This window comes from Gadus macrocephalus, chromosome 18, assembly GCF_031168955.1.
Source record: "Gadus macrocephalus chromosome 18, ASM3116895v1".
Lineage (NCBI taxonomy): Eukaryota > Metazoa > Chordata > Actinopteri > Gadiformes > Gadidae > Gadus > Gadus macrocephalus.
The window spans coordinates 3968985-3976484 of NC_082399.1; the positions used below are offsets into that span (position 1 = coordinate 3968985).

The window sequence follows — 7500 nt, forward strand, 5'->3', positions numbered from 1 at the left end:
TGTCTTGTCTTTCTCACTGTCCTCATTTCCTTTTATTTTCTCTTTCTCCTCCCGCCTTCCTGCATCCTTCTGCTCCTCCTCCTCCTCCTAATTGTCCTCCACCTTCTCCACCTACTCCTCCTTCATCGTCCTCCGCCTCCACCTCATCCTCCAACTCCTCTTTATCCATCTCCTCCTCCAATCTTAACACACACACATAATGCCCTGCGGCCCTGCCCACACAACTTACACACACACACACACACACACGCACACGCACACACACTCACACAACCCCCCCCCCCTACACACACTCAAAGACACAGACACACTCTTGCCTTAACAAAAACACATTAAAATGGACAAGCAGTGCACCACCCACACACATACACACACACACACACATTCATGCTTACATAAATCACCAAGTTACAGAACAACACCAAACCCAGAGCCAGTGGGGCGGTGATGTACCCGCTCCACTGTGCTCTCATATCCTGTTGTCTGGCAACCACTGTTCTTTGGACGCTATTTTAGGTCTCAAACCATGTTTTGGACACGGTGTGTGTACCATTCATGTAAGATAATATATGAATGTTAAGGGGGGGGGCTGGGGGAGGGGAGAGCTTTATCTCGTGGCCCTGCAGTCTTCAGTTCGCAATAATATATACAACCACCAGTTTCCGCAATTTCAATTCCGTTAAAAAGGTTTTATGGCACCACTATGGTTGTGAGCAGTATGCATTATTTATCTTTATTTATGAAAGTACGTTTTTTACTTTATTAATGCATAAGTATAAAATGATAATAATTATTTTAAAAAAAATTCAATACATTGGTAGTCAAGGCCCTATGGTTGTTAACCTTACAGTTCTGGGGGAAACAGTGCCCCCTCCTCCTTGCTCCTTAGTGGCTGTGGTCTGAATGTGGCCTGAATTAGCTGTCAGACGCCGTGGATAGAAACGTACGGCATGGGATAATGATGTTATTCTATTGCATTGAAGTTCATTAGTTCTGAGTGTTCTATCCCATCATATTATATGATATCCTATCCTATTCTATTTGATTCGGCTCCTTTGTGTTCTGTTCGGTTAAATTTTTTTCGATCATATCCCATTCTATTCTACACTATTCTGTCACATCCTGTTCTGTTTCTCCAGTCCGTTCTTTCATTGTTTGAACGCTGCAGTTCAAGGAGTTGACTTCACCGCAGACGATGCTCATGGACTTGTGGGAGCCTGTTGCTATGGCGTTTGCGGTTGCTGTCTCTGCTGTGTGTGTGTGTGTGTGTGTGTGTGTGTGTGTGTGTGTGTGTGTGTGTGTGTGTGTGTGTGTGTGTGTGTGTGTGTGTGTGTGTGTGTGTGTGTGTGTGTGTGTGTGTGTGTGTGTGTGTGTGCGTGTGTGATGGGTTGAATGTACGATGTGTTTAAGGACCACATGCATGATGCTACCTTAAGATCTCAAATAATTTAACAATGAAAGGGGCAGGGTAGTCAGCAGCCAGAGAGCTTTATTCCCTGCAGAAAGGTTCTGGGTTTGATCCCCCATATCCGAGCCTACCTGTAGGCATCCTGGAGCAAAGCTGATGATGAAATTCCCTGTATTTCGCTTTGCATAAAAGCTGCTGTTTTGCATAAATGGCAAAAAAAGGTTTTCAGTTTGTCAAGTCGGGCCGTCACATGGGCGGGCTCAGTTCCCCTCCCCTCCCCTCCCACCCGTCCCGCAGCGCCAAGCCCCGCCCCTCCCTCCCCTCCCCTCCCTTCCCCGCCCCTCCCGTGCCCCCCCCCTTTCCCTCCCCTCCCCGCCCCTCCCTCCCCCTCTCTCCCCTCCCTCCGCTCTCCTCCCCTCCCATGCCCCCCCCCCCTCCCCTCCCCTCTCCTCCCCTCCCATGCCCCCCCCCCCCCTCCCCTCCCCTCCCCGCCCCTCCCATGCCCCCCCACTTCCCTCCCCTCCCCGCCCCTCCCTTCCCCTCTCTCCCCTCCCTCCCCTCTCCTCCCCTCCCATGCCCCCCCCCCTTCCCTCCCCTCCCCTCCCTTCCCCTCTCCTCCCCTCCCCTCCCCGCCCCTCCCTTCCCCTCTCTCCCCTCCCTCCCCTCCCCCCCAACTCAATTCAATTCAATTCAATTTTATTTGTATAGCCCTTAATCACCATTACAGTCTCAAAGGGCTTAACAGGCCAAATATTTGTGACACCCCCCTTTACCCATGCCCCCACACGGGCAAGAAAAAACTCCCTTGAATCAGCAAGGAAGAAATCTTGAGAAGAAACGCAGTGTAGGGGATCCCTTCTTCCAGGGATGGTCAGGAGTGCAATGGGTGCCACAAATGGCATACAGGTAAATACATGTACATCATATTAAAATGGTGATGGGGTTCTGGCCGGTTATCCATGAGGAGAGTCCAGGCATCCAGTCCAGCACCCGCAGCACGCTACAACTGACAGAATAGTGAATTAGAACGGAAAAGTACATAGTGGGAATGTATAATGTAATAAGAAAAGCACAAGCAAACAGAGTAGTCTTCACTACGCATCTGTTGTTTTCACACTCCAAATGCAAGATTGTAGAGGTGTGTTTTGAGCTTCCCTTTGAATAGCTCCACAGAGTCAGCTTCCCTGATCGCTGATGGCAGCCTATTCCATAAAAAGGGGGCTCGATAGGCAAATGCTCTCTGTCCAGCCGATTTCTTTTTAACCTTCGGCAATGAAAGAAGGCCGGCTCCCGAAGACCGGAGAGACCGAGAAGGACTATAAGGAATAATCAGGTCCTTCAGGTACAATGGAGATAGTCCATGCAAGGCTTTATAGGTTAGCAATAGCACCTTAAAGTCTGATCTGAAAGTTATTGGTAGCCAATGTAAAGAGGCGAGAATAGGTGTAATATGATCAAACTTTCTCGTTCTGATCTGATTGATCTGATTCTTGCAATGTTTCTCAAATGGAAAAAGGCAATTCTAGTTATACTTGTTATATGCTGATCAAAGCATAGTTGAGGGTCAAACAAGACACCAAGATTTCTGACGGATGCACTCTGTGGGATGGCGAAGCCATCCAACCACAGAGAGACATCCTCAAACTTTTCCCGGTCCCGCTTCGAGCCGATAATCATCAGCTCTGTCTTCCCAGTATTAAGCTGTAGGAAGTTTTGTGACATCCAGCCCTTCACAGCAGCCAAACAGGACTCAACCTTTTGAATCTGGGCAGAATCCCCGGAATCTACAGGAATGTAGAGCTGGGTGTCATCCGCATAGCAATGGAAACTAATTCCGAAGCCGCGGATAACGTCACCGAGGGGAAGCATATAAATTGCAAAAAGCAATGGACCAAGAACCGACCCTTGTGGTACGCCAAAGCGCAATTTACAATGCTTCGATTCTGCACCCTCATGAAGCACAAATTGGGTTCTATCTGTGAGGTACGATTCAAGCCAACCAAGAGCCGTACCTCCGAAACCAACATAGTGTTCAAGACGGTGAAGAAGAGTGCTATGGTCAATTGTATCAAACGCAGCGCTCAGATCCAACATCACAAGCATTGTGCTTGTGTTTTTATCCAAAGCAAGAAGGATGTCATTTACAACTCTTGTAATAGCAGTTTCAGTTGAGTGGAAATTCCTGAACCCCGACTGGAAAGGTTCGAAGAGATTATTCCTCGTCAAATAATCAACAATTTGCTTTGCTACAATCCTTTCCTGTACCTTAGACAAGAAGGGCAGATTCGATATAGGCCGATAGTTCCTGACTAATTCAGGATCTAGGCCAGGCTTTTTGAGTAGCGGTTTTAACACCGCAGCCTTGAAATTGGAAGGAACAATTCCTGTTGAAAACGAAAGATTCATAAGCAAGAGGATAACAGGCCCCACCGTTGGAAAAAGTTCCTTAAGAACCCTAGAAGGGAGCGGATCCAACATACAAGTTGTTGGCTTTGAGGCCTTTATCACCCTTTCAAGTTCCACCAAGGAAATCGCCTTAAACTCCAAAAGAGTTGCGTCAGAGTTCACCATCCTACTTGGCAGAACCCCATCCTGCCCCACAGGATGTGTAGGATTAGCCGCCCGGTAAGCATCAATTTCCTCTCTAATTGATTGAATCTTATTCTCAAAGAAATCCATGAATTCACCTGCCGAGATCGAGGAGCCTACGGTCTGATTCTGTTTCTGAGTGAGACTCCTCACCGTGTCAAAAAGAAACTTAGGATTATTTCTATTCAAATTAATGATACTAGAAAGGTAGGCGTTCCTGGCGATAGTCAGCGCACCCTTATAGGTGATCAGACTATTATGCCATGCAAGATGAAAGACCTCAAGTTTAGTCGAGCGCCATTTGCGTTCAAGGATCCTGCAATTTCGCTTCAAAATGCGAGTTTCTGCATTAAACCAAGGAGCTGGTTTTTTCAATGTTCGTTTTTTAGTTACGTACGGAGCAACTGAATCAATGGCAACAGACAAGGCAATGTTGAGGTCATCAGTAAGGCACTCCACAGAACCACTATAGTTACAGAGAGGTGCAAGTGAACCAGATAACTTATCTTCCATAGCTGTAATGGTTGCAGGTGTGATGCGGCGACAGCTGAAAGTAGCTTGCTGATCGTCGCAGGGGCAGGATACCACCACCTGGAAAGTGAGCAAAAAGTGGTCTGATAAAGCTGAGGTGTAGGAAGAGACCACTAGCTGCGAAATGTCAACACCGCGGGTCAGAACGAGATCCAACGTGTTTCCACCGATGTGGGTTGGTTGCTGGACGAGCTGTTTGAAGCCAAGCGTATCTGTAATGGACAGAAAAGCCCTTGTGAGGGCATCAGACGGGTTATTCACGTGAATGTTGAAATCCCCAATAAGCAAAATATTGTCTGAGTATGTAGCCAAATCAGCTGCAAAGTCAGAAAACTCATCCAGAAAAACTGAATACGGTCCTGGAGGACGGTATACTACAGCTAAAACAAAAGAGTCTGGAACTCGTTTTGCTTCTCGAGGAGCTGAGGTGCAGAGCGCTAGCACCTCAAAGGATCTGAAAATATATCTATTCTTCGGCTTTAAATTAAGCTTAGAATTAGATATCAGGGCTACTCCACCACCTTTCTTAACTTCTCTAGATACTTGGGTGCTAACGTAATGGGGTGGAGTAGCTTCGTTTAAGGCTAGAAACTCATCTGGTTTTAACCAGGTTTCACAAAGGCCCAGTATGTCGATCTTTTTATCAATAATTAAATCATGGACCAAGAGCGCTTTAGATGAAAGCGACCTTATGTTCATGAACCCTATTCTGAGTGCTTCCTTTTTATTATTTTCAGAGGGAGTCTGGTTAACACTCAGCTCTGAAGCGGTCAAGGGGATACCGCGGTTTCGACATACTGGTTGCGGCCCTCGTCTGCGGGTTTTACACCTCGAGACAGCGCGAGGCCGCACCACCGTACATATAGGTACAGCGTTATTTTCAGAGGGAGTCTGGTTAACACTCAGCTCTGAGGCGATCAGTGGGATCGCCAGAGTTGGACATACTGGTCGCGGCGCTCGCCTGCGGGTTTTACACCTCGAGACAGAGCGGGGCCGCGCCACCGTACATATAGGTACAGTGTTAATTTCAGGGGGAGTACGGTTAGTTGTTAGTATTTGATTTGACATGCGGTTTATCATGCGATTTGCCATGCGATTTTGCACGCCTGTACTAGGTACAGCGTTAATTTCTGAGGGAGTGTGGTTAACACTCAGCTCTGTCATGCGAGTTAACATGCGATTTTGCACGACTGTACATATAGGTACAGCGTTAATTTCATGCGATGCGTCATGCGTCATGCGATTTACCATGCGATTTGACATGCGATTTGACATGCGGTTTGACATGCAGTTTTGGCCCACCGTACATATAGGTACAGCGTTAGTTACAGAGGGAGTCCGGTTAACACTCAGCTCTGAAACAATTGGTGCAATAGATCCTGGTTCAGCTAACCCATCTGCTATTCTAAACTCTGTTCTAGACTCTGCAACGTAGACTATCATGTTGCTAGCAGGTTTACTAAACTCCTGCAGCCCAGCGTGCTGTGAGTGGATGAGTCACGCCTGACTAAGACATCTATCTATGTTTTTTGACATAATTGAGGCACCTAACCCAGTAGGGTGTAGGCCGTCTCTCATGAGCACACCAGGGCGACCCCACAGGGAGGGCCAGTTATCTATGAAACCAAAGCCCTGCTCTGAGCTATATAGGGCCAGCCAGCGATTTAGAGACAATAGTCTACTATAACGCTCATCATTACCCTTATCGGGTAGAGGGCCAGAGAGAATTAATCGAACCCCTCTGAAGCGCTGCTCCACCAGCTCTGAGTGCGGTACAGCAGCCCCCTTCCTTCACTCTCTTCATCTCCAATCAGAACCTTTCCGTCGCTCCCGGCATGCAGACCACATGACCTTTGGTTACGGCTGTGATTCGCTGGCTCACTGTCTGCTCTGTGTGGCTGCACAGTGGCGTAGATAATGAATTAGCTAATGTATGAATGAGTGAATGAATGAATTCCGCCTCCGTCGGCAGTCCTTAGTGCTGATTAAGATGCTGCTAACGGATGGTGAACATTGAGTGTTTATTAGCGAGCTGCTATTGGGAATCAAACAGGAAATGAATAAACCGGATGTTTTTTCTCTACTGGCTTGTGAGGGCTGTGTGTGTGTGTGTGTGTGTGTGTGTGTGTGTGTGTGTGTGTGTGTGTGTGTGTGTGTGTGTGTGTGTGTGTGTGTGTGTGTGTGTGTGTGTGTGTGTGTGTGTGTGTGTGTGTGTGTGTGTGTATTTGAATGTGTAAGAGAGAGAGAGTGTGTGTCTGTCTGTAGAAGTGTGTGTGAAGGTGCAAGAGTTTGTGTGTGTGTGTTTGTGTGTTCCTGTCAGGCGTGTGCGACTTGTGTGTGTGTGTGTGTGTGTTTGTTGTTGTGTGTGAAGCTGTATGACTCGCACAAGCAAATTAAATCAGCATATGGAATGAGCATTTCTATATTGGGAATTAACCAGGCCTTAACTGGGCCAGGAGGATTCAGAATGATTAATTCAGGTCACCTTGTTTACAAAGGTTTTCACATTTCTATATGCAAAATTCAATAGCTTTGAACCTTCTAAAACACTATGGCAGTGATTTGCTTCCAGTATAGACTTCGCCTCCTGTCTTTCTGCATCCTTCTGCACCTCTCTGAACCTCCTCCTCATCCTGCTCATCCTCCTCCTCCACCTCCTCATCCCCATCCATCTCCCCATCCATCTCCTCCACCTTCCCATCCTCCTCCTCCTCTTCATCATCTTCATCCATCTCCTCAACCTCCTCCTCCAACTCCTTCTCCACCTCCTCTGCATCCATCTCCTCCACCTCCTCATCCTCCTTCACCTCCTCTTCATCCTCCTCCTCTTCATCCTATTCACCCACCTCCTCAACCTCCTCCTCCAACTCCTTCTCCACCTCCTCTTCATCCACCTCCTCCTCCTCCACCTCCTCTTCATCCTCCACCTCCTCCACCTCCTCCTCCAACTCCTTCTCCACCTCCTCTTCATC

The 7500-nt window shown here is 47.7% G+C and overlaps 1 protein-coding gene across 5 annotated transcripts in view; it reads left to right on the top strand.

Moving 5' to 3' along the window:
* pemt (phosphatidylethanolamine N-methyltransferase) overlaps nucleotides 1–7500 on the top strand; it is a 48967-nt gene that overhangs the window by 15949 nt on the left and 25518 nt on the right. The window lies entirely within an intron of this gene.